The sequence below is a fragment of the Triturus cristatus genome, chromosome 3_1 (assembly GCF_964204655.1).
Source record: "Triturus cristatus chromosome 3_1, aTriCri1.1, whole genome shotgun sequence".
Taxonomy (NCBI): Eukaryota; Metazoa; Chordata; class Amphibia; order Caudata; family Salamandridae; genus Triturus; species Triturus cristatus.
The window spans coordinates 812220686-812246629 of NC_140583.1; the positions used below are offsets into that span (position 1 = coordinate 812220686).

Sequence of the window (25944 nt, forward strand, 5' to 3'; positions counted from 1 at the left end):
GATTAAGCTTGGCCCCATAGCGCGCAGCACAACTTAGCAGGTTGGGACGGACCTTCGCGACCCCCGCCCAGTGTGGGAAGGGCCCCGTGCTGCAGAGAGGCTGTCCCCGTGCGGCTGGGGCTTGGAGAGGAGCAGGAGCACCAGAGGCGAGTGAGGGACGTGGGGCACAAGACGCCAGCACTCTAACACCTTGCCAGGTAGCAGCTGCAGCGGAGGTGCGGCCCCCAGGGGCCACTGTGACTAACTGTTGGCAGGAACGCGATATTTGTCGGGTCCGGAGGCCGTGGGAGGCGCAGTTGCGGAAGTGCCGAGATCTCACTATGACCAAGGCCCGTACCCTGTTCTACGCATAGAGAATTGCGTACTACACAGCCAGCGCCGGATTGTGCACTGTCATCCTTTCCTGGGCCGGGACCGGAGTAGCAGTGAGCGGAGCTGAGGTGCCCCTCCCCCCCCGCGGATTGGATGCCGTCTATGGGTGGTTGGCGCCACCTGCCCTGCGCCGGTTGTACAGAGGTCACCCACATCAATACCTAGAGCGCCATGAGCGGCAGGGGCCCAAGATCGGTGCAAAGCAACCGCATCGATAAGTATGCCACTACCAAAGACCAGCATTGCGCGTCGAAATCAACCAGTGGCTCCATGTCCCTAACGACGACCCCGCATTCAGATTAGATAGACACCTCTTAGAGTCGTCAGGGATAATGGGTGCCTTATACAATAAAAGGAAGCAACGCACCATCACAGGGCCTACACGACACACACTGCGAATATGGTTTGAGGTACAACGTACACTAGGGTGGGACGATGTTGTCACACTGGCGATGCCATTATGGGATGCAAAGCGACTTGGAATGCTGGGTAGGACCAAGGGATTTCGTAGCTGGGACCTAATAGGCATTTCCAAAGTTGGGGACTTGTGGCAGAGGGGTGAGGTGGTTGCCTTTGCTCATCTTCAGGCCACTTATGGCATGGCCCAGACAGAATTCTTTCGATACATGCAGGTCAGACATGCACTCCAGTTCCTAATACCACCAGATACAAGGCCTGAAGAGGCCTCCCCGTTGGAGGATTGGCTCCTAACGGACCACCTCCGCAAAAAGGCAATCTCACTGACGTACAGGAAAATAGTCAATAAACGAAAAGACCCCATGGTAGCGCTGAAGGCCACGTGGGAACACGAACTTGGAGAGATTGATGAGGCGGACTGGCGGGAGGCGTTAGCCTTCCCCAGAGAAGCTGCAATCCCATCAAGACTGCGGCTAGTCCAATTAAAAATCTTACACCGTACATATTACACTAGGACACTCCTACACAAAATACATTGAGCGGAAACACCGCTCTGTCTCCGGCAGTGCGGGGAGGAGGACACGTTCTACCACACTATTTGGCTATGCCCCAAAATAATACAGTACTGGATGGCAGTAATGCAGACGCTGTCCCAGGTCACACATATCGACACATTTCCAAGCCCGAGGTGTTGCCTGCTCAATATTTGGGAACCAACAGATTTAAATGCGGTGGCTCAAGATTGGGTAACTTTGGGCATGACGATAGTCAAACGTAACATTGCCCAGCGCTGGGGATCCAGAGATAGCCCCACACTTGCTCAATGGTGCAAAGACATGGACATGGAATGGTGGCGGAAAATCAGTGTACATCCACCGGGGATGTCCGAAAAAATGGGAAAAGGTCTGGGGAGGCTGGAACATCTATCGAGGCAATATCGGTGAGCCCCCCCGCTGGACGAATCGGAATCAGATGCCAGTATATCAACAGTTTAGAGGGGGCGCACGCACAATAGGTATATGTAGTATATGTAGAGGGACCGCAAAGACGCTTCAGATGGAACGAGGTTGGGGGCGCTATAAGACGCACAGTAATGATTATATTGATACCGAAACAATTGTGTCCGCATGTCATGTGAAAGTAATGCTGATGTCATACTTTGCAAAATGTTTAATAAAAAGTTTATTAAAGAAAAAGATAATAAGAGTAATCAGGAAAAAGAATTGAGAGTTAAATTTCATCAAATGGTTCTCAAAGGTAAGTATGAGCACGCTATCTTTTTCTACACTGCCGAAAAAAGGGGCAACCCTAAACTAAGAGTTTGGTTAAGCACAGGCATTTGAAAAGGTGTCAGCTGTCGGAATCTTCAGTAGAAGCACTCCAACCATGAGTCAAGTACCTTGAAGCCACTCAAAGCAGAAGCAGAGGTCTGTACCCCATGAAGTCCTAGGATGTATCTCTCTCTCTAAGTTACAGCATAAAATATCAGTTGCATCCAAGGCAGACGATCCAACGTGACTTTTTTCCATCACTCCCCACTCGAATTGGATACTTTCACCACCTTTCCCACATCGATAAGTTACAACTCCATTCGTCCTTGGCCATTCTTCTCCTCCTCCATGAGAACCCGTCTCTTAGCTCGTCACCGTGTTTCTCCTTGCCAAACTCATACCTTGCTATATAATAAAAACAAAGCCCTTCTTTGCTAAGTAATGAGGCTTTGTCCACACCTTGTACCTTGCCTAATCTCAGAAAGTGGAAAACAACAACCACTTTAGATTTAGCAGACATCTGTTATCTTCTCTACTCACGCACAAGTCACTTTAGAGGTGTACTCTCCTACTTCTCTTCCGGGTGGGCTTAAGATTGACAATAGAGGCCGCCATCTTTGGCAGGCAGCTCTCTAGTTACCACCGGGGAATGCTCTCAAATAGGCGCGCAGCACGGACGCGCGCATCGGGCGCGCTGCTGACGCACCAAATACGTGCCTAAGGCAAGCTCGTCTGCCCCCGTTCGCGTCGAGGGAGCGTCCAGCGCCAGCCATGCTGCCGGTTTGCTTGCAGAGGTGCCCGGCCCTGGTCTCACCTACAGCCACAAGGAGTTACACGCTTTGCGCCATAGCAGCAGTAAGTGTGCTGGTGGATGGGCTATTAATGATAATTTGTATCTGACTTGTGACACCTGTAATTTCCATCTACATACTAATGGGACCAATCCCAAATTTCAGGGTCCCCAAATATCTAGCCCTACCAGAGAGCACACCATTCAGGCTGCATTAATCAATGCACGCTCTGTGGTGAAACACGCCCAGGAAATATTTGAATTGCTCTCAGATGAACAATTAGACCTACTTTTTATTACAGAAACCTGGTTCAATGAGTTCTCTAACCCTACCATTGAATTCGCAATTCCGAGGGGATATAAGATTTCCAGGGCTGATCGTAAAACAGGAAGAGGGGGGGGGTGTTGCCATCGTGTTCAGAGACAAGTGGGCTCTCCGGAGGGGCGAGGCCTTCACAGTTGGAGAAGGCGTAGCGCTTGACTTCTCCATTATTATTTTGCCGCATTTTACGATGGGTGGCATGGTGATCTATTGACCTCCTGACCCCCCTGGAGATTTCCTAAAAGCTCTTGATGACATTGTTGTTCCTCTAACATTGCAATTTTCCAAGTTTCTTCTTGGAGATTTTAATATTCATATCGATTGCTCATAGGGGAGGGACACCAAGCAGCTTCATGACTCTTTGAACATCGCTCTACTCACTCAATGGGTTAATGCCCCTACACATCAGGGAGGGCATACGTTAGATTTGATCTGCTCCAATTTTCCCATTTGTACTTCTGAACCCCTCCAAGTAACCTGGTCCGATCACTTTCTGATCAATTTCTCTGGGACCTCTCAAGTGCCTTATGCCTTGAGCAAACAGGTCCAGGGGAAGCCCATTCACAAAATTGATCCCTCAGCCTTCTGTTCAATACTGACAGATTCCCGTCTGCCCCCTTCTACCAGCTTGGAGGGAGAGGTGAAAAATTTTGAGAGGTGAATCTCACAGGCAGCGGAATAGTTAGCTCCGTCTGGCGCTGTAAAGCGAGCTTGAATTTCTCCATCAAAACCATGGTTTTCAAAGGAACTTAAAGAGCAAAAAAAATATTGTAAAAAATTAGAACGGACCTGGAGAGTGGCTTACTGCCCCCTCGAGAAGATTGCACTGAGAAAGGCCCAGAAAGGCTATTACGCCTCTATTAACGTGGCCAAAAGTCAGCACTATGCTGAACGCATAGCAGAGTCTCGCAATAACGCAGAGGACATTTTCTCCATTGTGCAATGTTTTGTGACCCCGAGGGCAGAGGAGATATCATTACCTTCATCAGCCATCTGGTGCGAGAAACTTTCTACTTTCTTTATTGATAAAATCCAGACAGTACAAGCCAGTTTTGAACATGATCAGGATCCATCTATTCTGCCGAACATGGCCAGCTTTAGTCATGATGTTTCTAATAAACCCTTCTCTCTGTCTGGGTTTTCTGCTGTTGCTCACCAAGACTCGTTGACTATTCTGAAATCTTTGAAGTCTGGCTCGTCCACCGACCCTTGCCAAGCGCGCCTGTAGCTGAAGTTGTTAATCCGGAAGTTAATTCACTTATTAACTCAAATCTGCCACAGTCAACCCGAATGGAAGTAGGCCAAACTCCTCCCTCTGCTTAAAAAAACCTTCTCTTGACCCGGCTAACCCCGCCAACTACCACCCTTTCTCCCTCCTTCCAGCGGTTGCCAAGGTATGTGAAAAGGCGGTCTTTAGTCAGATGGCCAATTTCGTTGAGAACTCAGGATCATTACATCCTGCTCAGTCAGGGTTCAGAGCTACTTATAGCACGGAAACGGCGCTTGTGGAAATAGCAGAAGCCATCAGAGAATGCTTGGACGAGAGGGGGAGAGCGCCTCTGATTTTATTGGACCTCTCTGCCGCCTTCGACACGATGCCTCACCCACTGCTATTAGCGCGCCTTGCTAAGATTGGTGTCATTGGCCCTGCATGGGACTTGATTAAGTCATTTTTGGCTGACAGATCACAGCAAGTGTGGCTACCTCCTTTCTCATCAAACCCACAAAAGGTGACCACCGGAGTTCCTCAGGGTTCTACCCTGAGTCCTCTCCTTTTAATGTATATGTCACCCCTGTGGTCTATCTGGCAGAGGAGCTGGGAGCAAAAATCATTGCATATGCAGATGACACCCAGCTCCTCTTCACTTGGAAGGATTCATATACTTCCCCAATGAAATCTAAAAACTGTCTGTCAGCCGTCTTCAAATGGCTCGCAGCCGCCCAATTAAAGTGCAATGAAGACAAGTCCGAAATCCTCTTATTCGGATCTTTTCCCCCACAGTTCAGGGAAGCACTTTGGCCGCCAGAATATCCACTCCCCAACACCTCGGGACAGGCAGTGAAGAACATGGGTGTCTGGTTCGAGGAAAACCTCAGGTTCTCCACACAAGTTAAAAAGCTAGTCGGTCAATGTTTTGGCACATTGAAGTCTCTCAAGAAGTTTCTTCCTTTATTACCGAGGCCCGCTAGGGAGATGGTCATGCGCGCCCTGATTCTCAGCCGCCTTGACTATGCCAATGCACTCTATATTGGCCTACTAGGATACCAGCTTAAGAAACTCCAGGTCATCCAAAACACTGCGGCCCGAGCTCTGATGGGTATCCCTGGCTGGTCCATCGTTAAACATCATCTGCGGGATTTGCACTGGTTACCAGTGGCCCAAAGAGTGAAATTTAAGGCCCTCACGATGGCCCATTCAGCTCTCTATGGCAGAGGGCCCCTTTATTTAAGGAAGCGGTTTAGTTTCTATACACCACGAAGACAGCTGCGTTGTGCCTCACAGTGCTTAGCTCTGATCCCTCGCTTCCGGCAGACAAGGATTGGAGGGAGCTCGCTATCCTTTAAAGCGGCTGAAGTGTGGAATTCTCTCCCCCTAGAACAGGGCATCATCAACGACCCTTCAGTGTTTAAGAAAAGACTCAAAATTCTGCAGTTTGCCTAATAACAATCTCCCCCAGTTCCATTCTGTTTCTTTCTAACTGTTTTTTTCGCACCGGGACACTCATGAGTAGCCGTGCGCGCTATAAAAGTTTATGACATAACAACCTGCAGTGGAAACAAAATGAAAACGGAAACATTCCACATTGAAGGTTAAACACAAATCAAATGTTACACTGCCGTGTGTATTTGCACTTAAATCATACAGGAGGCCTTAAAAGTTCAGTCAACTTTATCACTGAACACTGCGCTTGATTACAGATACTTGCACATTTGTAAATAGATAACAAATTAAGTTTCTTAACACATGAGTAATACAAAAGACTAGTAACAAATATTCATTAAAATCCACTCAAGTGAATATAATGTTGTGTTTCACATAAATTCCAAACATTAATTGCACATTTTTTCAGCTCATTAGCCCCAAAGTAAATCATGTCAGGAACTTAGATTTCATTTATAATATTAATGAATAAGTACTTCAGCTTCTTCTATTAGTCACGTTTAAACACACAATTTATACTATCGTATCTTTTTGATGTTGAGCCCTTTAAATATTCAGTATTCCATTTTCTTTTAGTAATGTTAATCACACAGAATATATTTGAGTGCTGACTAATAATGATTATGATGCACTCCTACAATATCTCAGGATGGGATCAAAATTACACTGCTCCAATCCCCCTGTGATGGCGTATCAAGCCATCACATAGTCTCTTGATCTTGGCAGATGAACCAAGTTAACCCCTTGTAGCAATTGCTGTTTGCTTGAACTCCTCCAAATGCTTAGTTTAATTGTAGTATTCGTTCTGCTTTCTCTCTAACTCTACTTCTTCCTTTTTTCAAGAAACTCCTTTCTTTGCCTTACATCTCCTGTACACCTTCACACCCACAATCAAAACCAGTACACAAAGTGCAATAATCAACAGTGGTCTCAAAATAGAACCCACTAAACCACTTACCAGATTCGCAAACCATCTACCTATAGCATTAAATCCACATACAACTGAATCCCAAACACCTTCTGTTTCCAATCCACTCATTCATTATGTATGTCTTTAATGTTCTTTATGTACTTCTGTAAGTCCTTACGTTTGTCTGGGATGTAAGTGCAACCAATACTGTTGAACTTTCAACATCCGTCAGACTCTGCCTTCTTTTGCGAGCTGTCTAACGCAAGATGATTCTGCAAAACCATAGCCCTAATAGCAACTATCTCAGTATTTACAAGCAACAAAGCTCCAGCAGTATCAGTAGACAGTTTATCAACTACAGTGGAACGTTTTCTAATCTTGATGCCATTCACTATCACCCCTACATTTGGAATTATAGCACCAAAAATATCTTCCACAATCTCTCCAGCACTAGCACCTTGTTTGGGCCTAGATTTCTCTTCCCAAACAAGAAACACTAGTCCCACATAACCTGTTCCATACCATTTGTTCGTCAACTCGAAATAAGCATTCTTTCCACAAACAGCATAAACCCCAGGAATCACAGGATCTGTTCAATCTAAGAACAACTTCCAAGATCCTCGAACCTCAAAAGTAAGATCACACTCACTCTCCCCTACATGAATAGTGTCATATTCTTTCTTATCATTGTGTATGCATAATTTCTCTTGGTGTTGCCAATCTAATGTAAATGCTCCAGTCTTTCTTGCGGTTTGATGATCTACCTCTTCCTGTGACCAGCTGGTAACACAAATTCCCTTAGCTGCATTAATCTTTACTGCTCTATATCTATCTTTTACTTGATCTAAGAATTTCTTTTCATTGTCAGTAAGGACACTGTTTAAATTATGTCTATGTGCATAAGCAGTATCTAACGTTTTAGTCAGGGCAAAATACTAAGTGTCAGCAGCTTGAGCATGTAAATGTCTATTAGAGTGTTTGAATAGCAGAAATTCTGAAAAAACAAAATCATAATTTGAATAGTAATACTCACAATGGCCCCTTCCATAGAAAATACTCAACAGGCTGCATGTAATATCATATGTCAATGGTATATGGTGGTATATAATGCCCTCAGGTACTGAAGCAGGCAACTGCATGCACATTTAACAATTCCTTGCCTCCATTGTGTTAACTGACTTATAAAATAAATTAGTACCAGCATTTAATGAATAATCTCCTCAGGATAGATCTACATGTAAGATCAACCCTCCTAATAAATCTAAACCCCCATCGACCTTGTGTGCTGGTTTCTGCTCAGGTGTATGTTTCTCTTCTTTGACATTTGTTGAACCTATATTTAATCATACAGTTAATACTATCAAGCCTAATACTACTACTATTAGGCAGAGTGTAATCACAAGACGCCGGCTTTCCTCGCTTCCGCATCGCGTGACTCCGCACAGGCTTGCGCCTAAGCGATGATTGGTCGGTTCAGCGCATCAGGCCTGGAGCCGGGAACATGGTGGCTGCAGAAATCAACTGAGGAAACGATGGATCCAAACAAGATGCGTGAAGTCTGACAAGGAAGAGTTCGCGCAAAGAAACAGGAAGAGTAGACAGAGAGGAAGGACCAACTTGGTATTGGAGTGTGGACAGTGTGAAAGGACTTGTGTTTCACACCTCTTCTAGCTGCCAACGAACCTAGTTGCTGTGCCTGCTGGGTAGAGGCTCCGCTGGGGACTCTCACTCATACCAGCCCCCGTGCCTTCCCACCGCGCATATCAGCGTGCCGTCAGCCCGTGGCACGGGACACGCACGGGGACACGCCCGGGCCAAGGGCAGGCCCGTCCACGCCCGCTGAAGCCCGGAAGAGGCTGGGCTGGGCCACCCCTCTTAGTTTTAGATTGCAAGACTTAGTGAGGGAAGGGTGCACTCAGCATCATTCAGGTACCTATGTTTTATTGTACATGATGGGCAAACTGAAGACAAAAGGAAGCCAAATTGAGCCCCTAAGCAAGGAAAGAGGCCAACAGCGAGCGCTGCAACAAACTGTGTGGCAAACAATATTGATACTCTAATTGAAGAGGTATAGAGTTTGCTAAGTGGTCAGAATAAGCCACCTCAAATGAGCTCTAAAGTGGCAGATTTTTTTACACAAAGTAAATCCAGAAAAAAGAACACACGCATTGAGCCAACTACTAAGGGCACAACCATATGTCAAGTGTACTCTCGTAATACAAGCAGACAAAAACATCAGAAGCCTAACCCTGGGGACCCACCCTCAGTTCTTGACAGCACCAATACCATGGTGGAGGGAGTGATAGCCCCGAACATAGTATGCTCTAACCGATTTGACCCTCTTGTCACAAAAGACTCAGTGGCCCCCGACGCTCTCTACAAAATCACCACAGGCACTCAAGCAGACTCTTTATTGCTACCGAGATCATGCATGGAAGAATGAATGCCTCGACAGTTGAAAACATCAATGCACTCCAAATTGAACTGAGAGAACTCAAAATTAATGTCAAGGAACTAACATCAGAAGTCCTTGCACTCGGGAAAATCGTAGGGTCCCTCACAGAACAGCTCAACATCGCGCATTCTAGCACAATATGGGGGACGGGGCATGGCTATATGTCTTGCCAAAGCAAAGGCGTGGAGATCCCAGGCGATGGAATCAGGAGCTTTGGTCCCATTATGCGTCCAAGGATCCCAAACCACCAGCACAGTGTGGCAACCAACTATAATCCTCAGCTGTTCCATCAAGCCCCACCGCCCTTGTGTCCCATTAAAGGGAAGATATTTGAACAGATCACTATGCGCCGCAATCCATATGAAGGGGGATGGCACCAGGGTGGAGCTTACGCTTATGGAGCGGCAATGGGTATGGAGGGACCACTGGAAGGATCACTGGAAGAATTAAAGGGCGTAAGAGCAATTTCACATGTAAAGGCCTTGCCAGGGGAACATAGTCTCAAACCCCCACATGGAAAATCAGGGTACAGTGATGGAAAAGGTGGGTTCTCAAGGGGTGGAAGCCTGGGCAGGAACCTCGAAATCTCTAAAGTGCCTAGTTGTAGAGTGTTCATGATAAATGTACCTAAATTGACAAATGATTTAGCAGAATCGAGGGAGGCCCTGGTCATCAAAGTCACCCACTGGATAAGGCACGGTGAGGCAATGCCGTTCAATTATACGATCTGATATACTAAGCACTAAGCGTTGTTTTACAATTAAAGAATCAGATCACATCATATTGGACCTGGCTGATAGTGACTTGGTAAAGGGTTTACTTAACCTGGACCAGCACACCTTTCCTCCTAACAGATCATTGATTCAGTTTAAGCCCCCCTCCCCCAAGTAAAGTACCGCACATTGATCAAAAGCATGAGGGATCTTCGCACAATACTACTAATACTAACTACCAGGCCAAGACTCCAGCAGTTTCTGCAAATAGGCATACCTGACAAGTACAGGGACTGTTTCCTCATAGTGCTACATCAACCACAATAAAGGAAGGCAATTACCATCTCACTCCAAAAGAGCCATCATGTGTCAGCATGACCAGTGTCACGGAGGGACCGTCCCCAACCCAAATGATTACACAATCTGACTCACCCATTCATCTGATCTCCAGTGAGGTGAGGGAACATCAATCAAATAATGAGCACATCAAGAAACTCAGACGGTGGTCTTGGAATCTTGCAGGTCTTAGGTCTAAGATTGCTTGTGAAGACTGGGGGAAGCTGATAGATAGCTACAATATTTGCTTCTTCCAGGAGACATGGGCTGTTGATAAAATACAGAGAGGTGGATTAATAATCTGGACTAAAATCAGGGGATTTCTATAAATAAAATTGATCTAGATAGATCCAACCTGCAGGCCCAGATTACCAAAGATACCATCAACTACAGGTCAGTTTTGTTAGTGAACATTTATAATAGGTTTGCTTCTTAACAAAGAAAGGGCATCCCACTATATAGGTATTGCGGGAGACTTCCAATATAACCTTTGAGCCCCTTGAAGTAACCAAAAACATTACTGATGAAGAGGCTGCAGAACTAGGCATACCGCCCCTGAGTTATGGGCAACCAGCTAAAAATGTGAAAGCAGCACTCCAAGTTGCTTCCTTGACCTACAAACATGGGTTGAGGGCTGTAAATGGTCGCTCCACTTCTGACCATAGATTATACCACACATATAAGAGGGTGAACTGTAAAACCAGAATTGACTACTTTTTGCTCAATGTACAACTATGGTCAAGCCTAGCTGACATGTGGGTAATAGATAGATACAAATGCGACCATAACGCTCTCTCTCTGGAACTAATAGAAGTATTTGGTCTTCACCAAACCCCCTTGAAATCTAATTCATCTAACCGCATTATCACTAGCAATAACAAAACGCGGGTTAAATGGCCATTAATTGAGAGCAGTGTTGAGATCCTGGCACAAATCTACACCATAGTTGTCATCTCCCTGGTGACCTTAGGCACCAAAAGATTGCAGAAGCAAGTCACAGCGGATACATTTAAAACCCTTTTAAATAACATCAATATATTTTTCTACAAAAATTATAGTGGAAAGAAAAAGGTCAGAAACAAAACAAACTAGTGGTTTGATGAAAACTGCAAACTAGCACTGCAATCATTGATGGGAGCAATCAAGTCTGGCCAGAGAACACTCGTAGCCATGAAAAGGAAGGCCTACAAAAATGCACAACATGAGGCACACAGAAACTGGTACGCAGGGGTATGGCAAGACCTATTAGCTGTGGCCCAAATCAAAAATAGCAAAGAATTTTGGCACCTGATCTGGAAAGGGAGAAGAAGCTTAGTCATAGAGGAAAACTTTCATATCCTCCCGCAGACATGGGAAGTCCACTTCTCGAATCTGCATGCAGGACCGATGGACAGTGGTGTAGCAACTAGACAGCTTTTTAAACTGGTAACAGGCACAGGCCACCTCACTTTTACCCTAGAAGAAACCTTGGATGCAATTACAACCTTGCAGTGGGGGAAAGCACCAGGCCTAGACCAAATTCCGGGGATCTCTATCTTTCTGAGCCCCAAATATGGAGTGTGATTTTAAATTGTACATTCAACGCCATACTAAAAGGGGCAGAAATACCAGATTCATGGCTGGGCGCTGAAGTAGTCCACATACACAAAAAGGGAGACAAAAGTGACCCGGTAAATTACAGGCCCATCAGCCTTATTGATATTGCCCAGAAAATATTCTGTCGGCAATTGCTGGAGAGGATCCATGACTGGACGAGGGAAGGGAATTTACCATCACCCCTGCAGGCAGAATTCAGAGGGAATACAAGCACTATAGATCAGTTGCTTCGCTTCCTTCTGATCTTGTGGAAATATGTAACAATCAAGAAAGGCACTTTACACATAGTATTTGTAGATCTTCATGCCGCATTCGACTTAGTCCCACGGGAAAAACTCTGGACAGCTCTCACCAAATTGGGGAACCCAAAAAACCTCCTGCAAATTATTATCAGACTCCACACAAATAATTATGCCCAAATTAGATCGGGGAGTGAGGGTGGGCTAATGGACCAGATCAGGGTGAGCCATGGAGTGAGGCAAGGGTGCGTCCTCGCACCAACCCTCTTTACCCTCTACATAAATGAACTGATTGAGCAAATAACAGATTGTAGGGGTGATCCCCCTAAGCTTACAGGGCAAGAGGTGCCTGCACTACTGTTTGCAGACAACACCCTGCTCATTTCCAGGTCCCCGATGGGGCTTCAAAACTTAGTGGACCAGTTTGGGAGGGGCTGTGAGGAACATGGATTAAAAATGAATACCTTAAAAACAAAATTCATTGTTTTCAACTGTCATAAGTCCTTCAAACGAAGTATAAAGCTGGGCCCAACTACACTAGAGGAGGTGAGACAATTTTATTATTTAAGGGTGAGGCTTACCAACACATTATCATGGTCATCACAATTACTAAAAAGCCAACTCTCGCTACAACACGTGGGGACCGCCTTAATCAAAAAGCTAGGAAAGTCAACTTACTGACGGTGACCCCAGTGATTCAAGTATATCAAGCGAAGGGAATAGGAGCCACACTTTATGGTGCGGAGTTAAGGGGACACGTTAACGTAGCCCCCATTGAAAAAAATGAAAATAAATTCATGAGATCAGTGTTGGAGCTCCCCCGAAATGCTCCACTGACAACAATGTACTTAGATCTGGGCATGAAGAGCGTTGCCAATGCGATTGCCCTCCGGCCCGTAACATTTTGGATGAGCTTTTTGGTTGAACGATTCACCACTGCCCATGAAAGGATCACTCCCAGATGTATTATCATTAGACACCAGAGGGTGTGTTCAGTGGTTCAATTATATAAAAACATGGCTGGTCAAACTGGGTATGAGTGATCTATGGCTAAACCCTGGCAACATTCTGAAAAGGTCTCTAAATCTCCTCAAAAAGAGATATTGGCGCTATGTGGAGGACAGTTGGCTAAACAGGAGAAGTGCAGTGGAATTGACATGCAGGTTCCCTAGTATTGAAGATAAAATGCAGCAAGAAGATTTTTTGGACCGAATAAAACCACCATTTGCAAAATCACTATACCTAAAATTTAGGTATGTATTCTTCCAATTAATATCTTGCGCAGTAATGGGAATGGTGTTGATATCTCGCCCAGTTGCCCGGCATGTGAGGTCGCACATGAAACAGAAATACACTTCCTATTTTTCTGTCCTGTGTACAAACAGTCTACAATAACCTGGCTATTTCCAATCTGCAGGATTCTGGCAGCTAACTGTTTAACAGAGATTGTTAAAATTTAAAAAACTGATAGCACAGAATACAGAGTCTTTGGATTGTCTGGATATTTCCTCCATGCATGGATATTAGGAGTAGGACATTGAAAATCTTGAACATCAAATGATCTTTAAAAAAAATCATGTTCATGTTTGTTAATTGCATACAATGCTGGGAAGACAAATCAAGTTATAAGGATATGTATCTTCCATGAGAATATAATTAACGGGAATTTGTGGTATGTAATGATGGCAACATTATGTTAACTATTCAAAAATCAGATAGGAGGGAGAAAGAAGGGCTTAGGTCCACTCAGCTTCCTTGTCTCAATATATCAAAAAATCAGTAGTAGAGTGGATCACTGGTCCTGGGAAACCAGGGTATTGCATGGTTAGTACTTTGTACTGTTTAAGAAACCCTCATTCACGTTTGGTTAAGGATCGGGATTCAATGTTTTTTCGTTTCCATGGGATATCTGATACCGTGATCTTTTGAAGCAATTGGTGATCAAGTTTTTTAACTGGGATCGACTGCATTGGTTTCATTAAGTTCAGGTTAGAGCTGAAAAGCGTCAGGTGGGTAGATAAGTCAATTTTAAAAAGTGCACCTGACCATAATAAGTCGGATACGTGCACAACTAAAAAACTCTTTTTAACCTATCCCGAATCCAGTACTAATAAAGAAATCTACTGGCTTTACGAGATTTTTAAACAACTTTTTTCTTCACCACAATCACCTCACCTTTTTTATTCACGATCACTACTGTGATTACCAGTGGTAAAAGCCTCCGGGTGGAGGAAGCATTGGATTAACCCAATGATTATGCGATCACGTTAAATACCAAATCCAGCGGAGAATCAAGATATACCGCTAATCCCGATCCTTAACCAAACGTGAATGAGGGTTTCTTAAACAGTACAAAGTACTAACCATGCTATACCCTGGTTTCCCAGGACCAGTGATCCACTCTACTACTGATTTTTTGAAACATTATGTTAACAACAAAATGCTAAAGCACACCAGTGTAGCTAACATATATTTGCTTATGAAATGGTTACTGCTCACTGACATTACCGCGTAATGCGTTTAAAGGATTTTAACTCCTAGAGGGTTCAAATGGCAGCATCAATAGTCTAACAAATGATAATATGTTTTTAACCAGTTGATGATAGGTTCAAATTGTTGATCTTATTGTACATATCGCAATTTTAGTATAGTTTTATCGCAAACGTTTTAATGGTATCAGCACTAGACACTTTACTAAATACCAATACACGCATGGTTGTCATTGGAAGTCACCACATGGTCCTTGGATGTACCCCAAATTGAACAGTTAATGGGAGATGCCAATGTGAACTGTGATCAAGAAACATGTGCTATGTACTTCGTGCCCAACAGTATTATTTTATTCTGAGGTCTTGATGAGAGGACTACTTTTTCTCTTTTTAAACCTATTGTATACTAATGTGCTTTTATGATTTTTATGCTAAAATTGAATAAAAATACTTATCTATCTTCTCTATCTATTAGTTTTGCAGCTATTCTGTACCTACGTCTATGTCTAATATTATTTTTTTCCATACTGTTTAAAATCAGACCAAGTGGGTAGAGAAATAGTAGCAACAGAATCTTCTCTGTCGGTCTCCACCTGTGCAAACAGCAAAATAGTCTTTATTTACAAAATATGTAGAGTGTTCATGAGGCTTCCTTAGCCCTGCTTCGTGTTCTTCTAGATGTCAACCCTAAATGTATTATTATTTCACTTGGGCTTAGGTATTTTTCTTCTTCAAATAACTCAACAAAGTTAATTCGTTATCTCTAGTGATATTAGGACCAAGTTCATTAATGAGCATCTCCAATAGCATTATTCTCAATCCACCAACAAGCACAGGAGACTGCTTCTAATCCAGATCAGGAAATTCAGTTTGATTCAGCACTAAATTTCTCAAAGCACTCAGTCTTGTCAGATAAGGAAGTGCAAATGTAAAGAGATAGTGAAAATTCAAGTTCCAAAAGTTCCAATAGAATCTCCACTATTATTCCAGAATGTCCAGAGGACACTCACATGGTCATTAGTAGCAAGATAAGTCGACTCAGGAGAAGAGTACCTCCAACAAGGCACCCTCGATCTTTTAGATCTTCTGAGATCTGATCCTTCACTTTCGTTTCCACTCAGCTCAGATTCACCAGATGCCTCGGATATGGGTGCAAGAGTGCTTTCAGAGGATAACTTCAACTTTCTCCTTTCTTTACTCTTTGGCCAACTTTTTTCCACCACTACTCATGATCCCACAGCACTAGTTCCTTCGTTGGGGTCAGAATCTGATTAGTTCGCCACAGCATCAGCTTCTTCTGATTCAGACTCAATTTCTGATTCATCGAGACCCCCCTCAAATCGCTCAAATGCTGGCTCAGGCTCTGCAGGTTCCCTTACAGCTTAGCAAACCCTTTCCCATTGCCTTTTGACCACTGCTGGCATCTCTTCTCGAAGAGATGCTGTTAATCGTTCAAGGAGACACAGGAGACGCATGCACCCAATTAGGAAGATCACCACACTCCACAGCAGTCATAGTGACCAAAACCACCAGGTACGGACTGTGCCAACAAGGCTCAAGACAGTACTTTCTCACATGTTTCTTCACCACAACTCAGTGACCAGGACTAAGGTCCTGCCACTTCTCCTGATGTGGCGGTGCTGTTGCCGCTTCAACCTGGTGAGACACTGAATGAACCACGTTAGTCAATCCTTTCCAGTAATCGAGCACCAAATCATCTGTGATGTTTACAAGCATGTCCGCAGGCACAGAAGGCAATCACATCGCTCGTCCCATGATTATCTCATGCGGCAATAATCCTGTCCTTCGATCTGGGACACTGCGAAGACTCATCAGCACAAGGAGCAAAGCATTCGACCATTTCAAAGATGTTGAAGCACACATTTTAGCCAACCTAGATTTCAAAGTGCCATTGGCCTGTTCCATGATACCTGAAGCTTTTGGTTGATAACTGCAATATAATCTCTGCTTCATCTGCAATGCTTCACATAGCATTTGCAGAACTTCATTATTAAAATTAGTTCCTCAGTATGACTCTAAACAGGTTAAAAATCTGAATCTCGGAATGAGTTCCCTCAACAACAGTTTAGATAGAGTGAGGCTATCACATCTCCTAGTCGGGTAGGCATCCACCCGGTGGCGGCCGGCACGGATCTGGGGTGATAGGGCGAGGGGTATAAAAAAAGAAAAAAGACACTTACCTCCTCGCTGCTCTCTCCCAAGTCATCTCTCCGCGTCGGCCAAGCAGAAAGCAGCCAGGCTCCCATGAGTAAATCACAACGTTTCAATGCAGCATTGTGATTGGCTCCCCTAAGCCAATCACAACGCTGCAATGCAGCGTTGTGACTACATCGCTCAGACGGGGACAGGGGGCCTGGAGATGTTCCACACCCAGGCTGCAATGCTGCCTGGATAGAGAACATGCTAAGTGTGCATGACTGTTTGGACACTCCTGAGACAGCCTGCCAAAGTGTCATACACGCTTCAGTGTGCCCATCACTCCTCTCCTGCCCCGCTCTGTGAGCAGAGGAGCCCCAACCCCATGCTGCTGCAGCTGGAACAAATAAAATGATAATAACATCAAGTTATTATCATTTTATTTTTCCTTTCTTTCACTGCTGCAAAGCAGTGGGGCGACGCTCCTCCGTCTATAGCGGAGGAGCCGCCACTGTTTCCACCCAATGTGAAAAGATGCACACTGTAGTAACCACAAAGGCAGTGGTTAGTAGTTTAAATCCTTTATTATCTTAAGATAAAAAGTACACATCCAAAAAGTAACCTCCAGCTTCTTCAACTGGCAACATCCACAGAGTCTTACAGTGATGTCATAGAATGACATCACCGAGTTCTACAACATTGAATAGAATCTCCACACATCTCCCCCCTTACAAAGCGTTTACAATAAAATAATCCAAGGACAGCAACTATACAGGTTAACATTCATAGTGATAACAAAATAATCACAAAAGATACAAAAATATAATCATTCAAAAGAATTTGGAACATCAATCTTGCACAAGTTTCCCATGCTCCATATTTTTCCATCAGCAAGAGTTACCACATAATTCATCACCTTTACCACTTTTTGAGGTTTGGAAAACTTACTCTCTCCTTTTTTAACCAAACCCATTCTTTTAGTGATCACCCAGTCACCCACTGCAATTTTTATATCCTTCACTCCCTTTCTCTTATTGTAATCATCTTTATTTCTTTCTTGAGACTCTCTAACTCTTTCTGCAATTCTTTCTCGATCTACCCACACCTGATCTTTCTTTTGTAACCATACAGGGGACTCTTTCGTTGCTGGTTCTCTCCCTTTTAAAGCCACAAAAGGGGATACACCTGTGACTGAGTGTGGAGTTACTCTATGTGCCCACACCATTTTATTTAACTCTTCTCTCCATCTCAATCCATTACTTAATGACAATTGAATATTGTCCATTATGATACGATTCACTCTCTCAACCAATCCGTTGGCTTGAGGCCTGAATACCGCCACCCTTTCATGCCTAATACCAAGATTAGAAAGAAACCTTGCCATCATCGTGGAAACAAGTTGCACTCCATTATCCGTAACTAAGCATTTAGGTATTCCCTCTTCCAAAAATGCATTCTTCAAAAAATCAATAACAACCTCAGATGTGATGTGCTCAACAGGCTTTATCATAAACCACTTGCTATGGTAATCAACTAGAACTATTAAAAATCTACTTCTCACACCTAGCCTGTTAATAGGACCCAAAAAATCCATTGCTACTTTCTCCCACGGCCTATTAGGAATTTCAAGAGATCCTAGAGGAGGTTGACGAATTACTCTGCTTTTATCGCTATTACAGCATGGCTGACATTCCTTTACAATTGCTTCCACTTCTCTGTCCATTTCAGGCCACCAAAAGCTCTGCCTTAACCTTCTCTTACACATACTTCTGCCTAAGTGTCCTTCGTGTACCAATTTAACTAACTTTCCTCTCAACATCTTAGGAGGAACCACTCGGTTGCATCTCAACACTCTGTCCTTTTGAATGCTTAACTGCTCCTTCACTTTTAAGTACTTTTTTAACTCTTCATCCAGATTAGCTTCACTATTCCAACCATCACGTATAACGTTTTTAAGCATCAAGTATTCTCCATCCTTATCTAAGGCTTCATTCCATTCTTCCTGTTTCAAAGCCAAAGTCAAATCATTAACGTCGTACATAGATTCTACTTCAGATACCCAGAAAGAATCTTCCTCCTGTCCCTCAACTGGCATACGCGACAAACAATCGGCAATAATATTTTTCTTACCTCTTACAAACTCAATCGAAAAATTGTAATCCAAAATTGATAAAAGCCAACGGGATATCCTTGGAGTCACACCACCTTCAAGCCCTTTTCCACCTTTAAAAATGTGTACCAATGGTTTGTGGTCCGTTTTAAGAACAAATGGCAAACCCCACAAATAAAATTTAAAATGGTTTATCCCCCAACAACAACCCAATGCTTCCTTCTCAATGGCAGAGTAAGATTTCTCTGCTCCCTGCAAACGTCTAGATGCAAACCCAATCACACTCTCACCCTCCATCGATTTTTGAGTTAATACAGCACCCAATCCTATATTGCTTGCATCAGTCGTCAAAATTGTTTTCTTAGACACATCAAAATGGGCTAAAGTAGGGGCGCTAACCAATGACGATTTAATCTTTTGGAATGACGTTTCACATGAAACATCCCACTCAAACAATACTCCTTTTTTTAACAACATTCTCATAGGTTCGACAATCTCTGAGAACCCAGATATAAATTTTGAGCAATACTCAGCTAACCCAAGGAATGATTTCAATAAATCCTTATCGGTAGGTTGTGGAGCATCTACAATTGCCTTTATTATGCTTTTCTTAGGTTTAATTCCCTCAGCAGATATCTCATGCCCCAAATAGTCCACTTTTTCTTTTCTTATCTGACATTTTTCTTTCTTGATGGTCAACCCATGACTAGCAATTTTTTTTACAACATCATTTAACAATTCATCATGGTCCTTAAAAGATCTCCCCACAACCATGATGTCATCCTGAAAGCACAAGACACCATCCATCCCCTTGAAGATATCTTGCATGATTCTTTGGAACACCGCAGAGGCTGAGGCTAAACCGAAAGGCATGCGTCGATATCGGTAAGCCCCCAGTGGTGTAACAAAAGAGGTTAAAGCTCGTGACTCAGGATGAAGATTTATCTGGTGGTAGGCAGCTGACATGTCTAAGACACTAAATACCTTTCCACCACCCATAACACTTAACATCTCCGTTATATTTGGCAATGGTTGTCGATCCACCCATATATTTTGATTTAAGTCTCTCAAATCAATGCACAGACGAATTTTATTCCCATCCTTCGGTGCAACAACAATCGGAGAAAGCCACTCCGATGACTCAATAGGTTCAATAATTCCAAGAATTTGTCGAGTTCTTTTTGTAAGGGTTCCCTCATTAGTAAAGGTATGGACCTAACTTTATGCACCACAGGGCGAGCATTCTTCTTTAAAATAATCCGGTGACTAAAATTTTTGAGCATGCCCAATTCATCAGTAAAGACCTGTGGAAACCACAACATCAATTTTCTTCCCCAATCAGAATTATCATCTGCAGCAGACAAACTACATTCATGAGCAGGTTCTACTATCATGACTGGTTCCTTGGCATTCGGATCAAGTATTATATTCAGATCTTTCTGATGTCGCCATCCGAAAAGATTTGATCCCTCTTCAGTTATATATATTCTACCATGAACGCTATTACCTTTGAAAAAGATATTCATCCACAACATCCCTATGATGTTTATTCTCTTACCACCATATCCCACAGCACTTATATCTGAGTTTTGTAATTCAGCCAAACTTTTCTTCAAATTATTTAGATAAACTTCTCTTGAAATTAATGTAAACAAACTACCAGAGTCTGCTAATACTTTGACTTCCGTTTTTTCTAAGATAATGCCACAATGAGGTTTCTCTAATTTGTCAGTACTTTCCATTTTTATGTAGGGGGCAGTTATCTGCCCCCTGCGCAGTCTCGTCGCCATGAAAATGTAGTAACCACAAAGGCAGTGGTTAGTAGTTTAAATCCTTTATTATCTTAAGATAAAAAGTACACATCCAAAAAGTAACCTCCAGCTTCTTCAACTGGCAACATCCACAGAGTCTTACAGTGATGTCATAGAATGACATCACCGAGTTCTACAACATTGAATAGAATCTCCACACACACCATCACTAGAATGTGTCTCAATCCATTGAATACTGTTATTTCAACGAAACCCAGCTGCATCATGTTGAAAGGACCTCCAGATCTTTTATATGTGACTCAGTGTAACAGAAGTTCGTTTTCCCACATTCATTTGCTGGCAAATCTCACATCAGTAACACAATGCCTCAGCCATCAATTGAAATTTTAGGTTAAACTAAGTCTGTCTAAACAACCTCATCATGACTTTTCTTCCTACATGCATTGATCCATGTTAGTACCTCGCCATCGGTGGTAACAAACTATTAGGCAATATTGGTCTTCCATTTACTGAAACCCAAATATCATCATCTCTTTTCACACATCCTGCTCTGATCCAACATTGCTGTTCCTCCTCAGTAACTTCCTCCTGCAATCTCTGTACTTCTTCCCATGTATCAGCAATTGTCATCAAAAGGTTGAAATTGGTTTCATCACATCCCTTGTTTGTGTATTCACCATTGAAAGAGCAACAGTTTAATGCACAATAAAATGCAACTTCGTCTGCATACCTATTTCCTACTGTCACAAAATAATTTCCTTTACAATGGGCAGAAAAGTTTACAACGGCAAACTGTGCTAGCATTTGCAGGGCCTCTAACATTTTCTCCATTGCGGATCAGGGATCCTGACAAGGTCATGAACCCCCTCTGATACCATAAATGTCCAAAATCGTAAACCACACTGAACCCATACTGGCTATTGGTGAATATTGTAAACAGCGTTTTGTTCGCATGCTAAACAACGCATGCCATAACAACGCGGTCGTTACAACGACCGCGTTGTTATTTCGCATAACGTTACAACGCAAGTCGGAAGAACGACTTGCATTAGGGGGAAGAAGGTGTTGGATTTAAAATCCAACACCTTCCCTAGTGTCCGCACAGACTGGAGTTGGAATAGTAAATTATACTATTCCAACATCCAGCGCCCCCTAAAAGCAAGTCTTTGTTCTGACTTGCGTTGTAACGGTATGCGAAATAAAAACGCAGTCGTTATAACAACCACGTTGTTATGGCATATAAAAAGGCCTATATTTGTCTGAAACAAGGCATGCTCTAGTAAGTGCAATCAGCTCTGCTACCTGTGCAGAGAATACTCCTTGAAGCCAGGCAGCTTCCACCACTCCCATAACAGTACAGACAGCATAAGCACCCCCAGCTTTCCCTCATTGTCTCTGAGGGTGTAATCGGATTCAGGCAATGTCTTGTCAGTAATGTAAGGATGGAGCTTGGTGCATAGTTCAGTGACATCGAGGCAGTCATGCTCTACTTCGATCTCATCTGCATCACAATCAGGTAAATGGCAATAGCGTAGCGGGATTCAAAATTGAACATCTCTTCAATGTGACATTCTCAGCGGCCATAGTATGCTCATACCTTGTGAGCCTACTGTTGATTAGGTGTTGAGTACGAGTTTGAGTCAACAATATTTCCACCGAATGAGGCATGTAAACGGTCAAAGGGTGAACTATCACGATGCTGTCACACCTTTCTATGCTGACACCTGTTGCAGCAAGGGATTTGAGACATCCAGGCAACACTGATGCTACTGGATTTAGAGTAGCTGAAAAATCGGCAACTGGTCTAGGGGCACCTCCATGATTCTGAATCAATGCTGAGAGAGCACAACCTTCTCTTTCACTTCAAAAGAGCGAAAATGATTTGTTGTAATCTGGCATTCCTAATGCAAGAGCACAACAAAGGCTCTCTCTCAGTTCTAGGAAGGCATTCAAGCAGTTGTTGTCCCAGGGCACAGGATTGGACATATCCTTGTGTCTCAACGTCTGCAGAGGTTTAGTCACTAGGGAAAATCTGGGTATCCACTGCTGACAGTAGCCCACCATTCCCAGACACATCCTGACTTCCTTCTGCATACTAGGTGAATTCATTTGCATGATCACCGAGATTCTTTCTTGTGTCACCATTCTTGCACCTTTCACAATGTGATGTCCTAAGTGGAGAACATCTGTCATACAGTATTGCAACTTATTTGGGGACACTTTATGTCCATTTTGAGCCAAATGGTTCAACAGCGCAATTGTATCAGTTTTAAATGCTTCTCGAGTATTCGATGCAACCAAAAGATCGATATGCTGGACCAGGACAGAATTTCAGTGAATAGTCGGAGACTCTAGATTCTTCTTCAAAATCCAGTTGAAAATGGAGGGACTCTCTGTATACCCTTGTGGGACTTATCACAGTGTTAAAATACGATTCCCCAGCCAGAAAGCGAACAACAATCAGCTCTCCTAATGTAAGGGAATGGAAAGAACGATTGGCAAAGATCAATGACAGTGAACCATTCAGCCTCACATAGAATCTGAAAGAGTATTACAGATGGATTTGGTACCACAGGACAACAAGCAACCACTATATTATTAATTTTCTGGAGATCCTGTACTATGTGATACTTACCGCTCAGCTTCTTCAAGCCCATAATGGGTGAGTTACATGTACTCCCCTGGATCTCTTTCAAAATGCAATCATTTTCTCAATCACAGGTGTAATTCCAGCATCTGCGTTGGCATCAGATTGTACTGTGGTGTTCCCTGGTATTCAGCAGTTGGCTTTATTTGAATACGGACAGGCTCAACTCCTTTAATGAGTCCAATATCCTTTCCAGGAAAATCCAAAATATGTCTTTTAGCGTGTCTCTGAGATCCAACGGCTAGTCTGCCACCATTAACAGGGGTGACAATGAGACATGCAGATTCTGATTAGCTAGCTTAAGAGCAATGTCCTCATCCTTTGTTTGAAGCTCAAAACCCTTTGGCGTGAAAAAGATAGTACAATTCGGCTTGCACAACAGATCACGTCCCAAAAGACATACAGGACTTGAAACACATACTACAAATTGGTGATTATCCTCTAATGTCTCTATTTTTACAGGTACTTCTTTAGATAGGGGACTTGCTAATTTCTTATTTGCAACTCCTACAATTTGGATTGTTTTTCCGGAGAGGGGTGGGTTTAGAAGAATAGGACACGTTACAATACAAATATTTACAACGCATGCTTTTACAACACGGTTTTTACATCGCAACATCCATTACAATGCATGATTTTACAACGCATGCCATCACAACGCATTTTTAGAAACTACATTTACAACACATTCCATTACAACGCATACCTTTACAATGCATACCATTACAAAGCATAATACTTTTAGGGCAACAGTAGGGTAAGTGTTGGATAGTGTAGGGGTAAAAATTACTATTCCCACTCCAGTGAGTGCAACAGGAGGGTAAGTTTTGGATAGTGTAGGGTAAAAAATACTATTCCCACTCCAGTGAGTGCAACAGTAGGGTATGTGTTGGATAGTGTAGGGGTAAAAATACTATTCCCATGTACCCCAAAACCCATACCCACCCTAAAACTTAACAAATCCCCATTACTTACCTTATAATGCGTTGTAATGGCATGCGTTGTTGTGACATGCATTGTAATGGCATGCGTTGTATTGGCATGCATTGTAATGGCTGCGTTGTAATGGCATGCAATGTAAAGGCTGGTGCGTTGTGACAGTCGCGTTGTAAAGGTAGTGCATTGTAAGGACTGCATTGTAATGGATGTTTCCCGTTTAGAACCACCCCTGTTCTCATAGTAGAGCAGATAGCGCCACTGTCGATCAGGAAAGTGACATTGTGGCCATCTACATCAGCATCGATATATGGTCCACTCTGCACTACCTCCAAGACTGTGCCAATGTACAGTCTTCCTCCCTCTCAGGCACTGTCATAAGGACTGGTCTAAACTGTATTAATTTGAAGCTTCTTGTGTTATTATTATTAAGGGACAAATTGTGATTTCCACCAATGCCATGTTTAAATTAAGTAATAAATTCCCTGCAGAATCCTGAGGCATCGGGGTTGTGGAATTAGCATTACGGATCTTGGGATTCAGCTACGTTTTGAGATCTTGGTCAAGGTCCATTCTGAGACTGCACTACATTGCGCTGAGACTGACCGACCACTCCATCCTGTTCCTGATTTGCGGGATTTAGACAACATTCACGGTCCCAATGCCACAATCTATTACAAAAATGACATGGGTTGGGTGTCTTTAAAGTAGCAACATCAACCCCAGTCTTAGGATCTATAGGAACATCTCTTCTCCTTTCTTGTCCCTGAAATCCTCCACCTTGTTGTATCGGAGCCCTGGGCTGATATACTCATTGCATAGGAACAGTATTCCCTACATAAGGCTGTCCCTGACCCCTTTGAGCAGCCTTCACCTGCACCATCATTGCCTTTTCCTTCAACTTCTTGTGTCTCATTTCAGTTTCTTCACAACTGTATTTTGCATAACGTAGAGTCTCATTGACAGACTTATTTTGCCAACTAATCAAATGCTGTTGAATCATCATGCTAATTTCAGGTCTCATCCAGTCACAAATCAAGACTCAAACTGTCCCATATCTTTGGGTTCAAGGGTGTTCATCCCACTATACTGTTTAAAAGCCTGCAAAACCTTTCGTAAAAAACATGACTCATCTCCTTTGATTCTTGGGTTGTTCTGTTAATCTTTACCCAATCAATATCCGGTTATGGCACTTTAGCTTTCAACCAAGTACTTACCGTCTCATGTTTCTTCATCACTATAGGTGTGTTATCGGGTCTCTTTAAGGCTCACCTTCAGACCATTCTGTAGCTATCTTACATGCTGACCACAACTAACTAGGAACTACAATCTCAAACAGCATATACAGATCGATCCACAACACCTTCGAGATTTTCACCAATCGATCAACCTGTTTGTATCAGTCTATGGGCTTCTGTCTCAGCCTCGGAAAAACATTGGTAAATGCCGCAAGGTCACCTCTACTCCTGTGTACATGCACATAAACATCCACTAGGTACTTTCCACAAAGGGAAAGCCTTGACACCCATTCCCGTCCCGTTTCCCCCAAAGGAGGAGGTTCTCCCATTGTTCTTTTAGAAACCTTTATTTCGCCCATCTTTCTTCCCATTTGCCAAATGTAATCTAAATACGAATGTTTAGAATTAATTCTCAAATTTGGGTCTTCAGTCCTGGTAATCTCGGATTCTCTATGTCCTGATCGCTAAATGCAAGTCTATAATTTTTCTGCAAGGCCTTTGTTTGTTCTATA

At 43.2% G+C, this 25944-nt stretch overlaps 1 protein-coding gene across 2 annotated transcripts in view; it reads right to left on the reverse strand.

Moving 5' to 3' along the window:
• The window catches only part of LOC146861092 (uncharacterized), a 311460-nt gene that overhangs the window by 65499 nt on the left and 220017 nt on the right, over nt 1-25944 (reverse strand). The window contains exon 1 of one of the 2 annotated variants that reach the window (XM_085645149.1): nt 10345-10467. The exons of the other annotated variant lie outside the window; for it this stretch is intronic. The gene's annotated coding sequence lies outside the window, so the exon portion shown is untranslated. Of the gene's footprint in view, nt 1-10344; nt 10468-25944 lie in introns of those variants that run through there. 2 annotated transcript variants of the gene reach the window in all.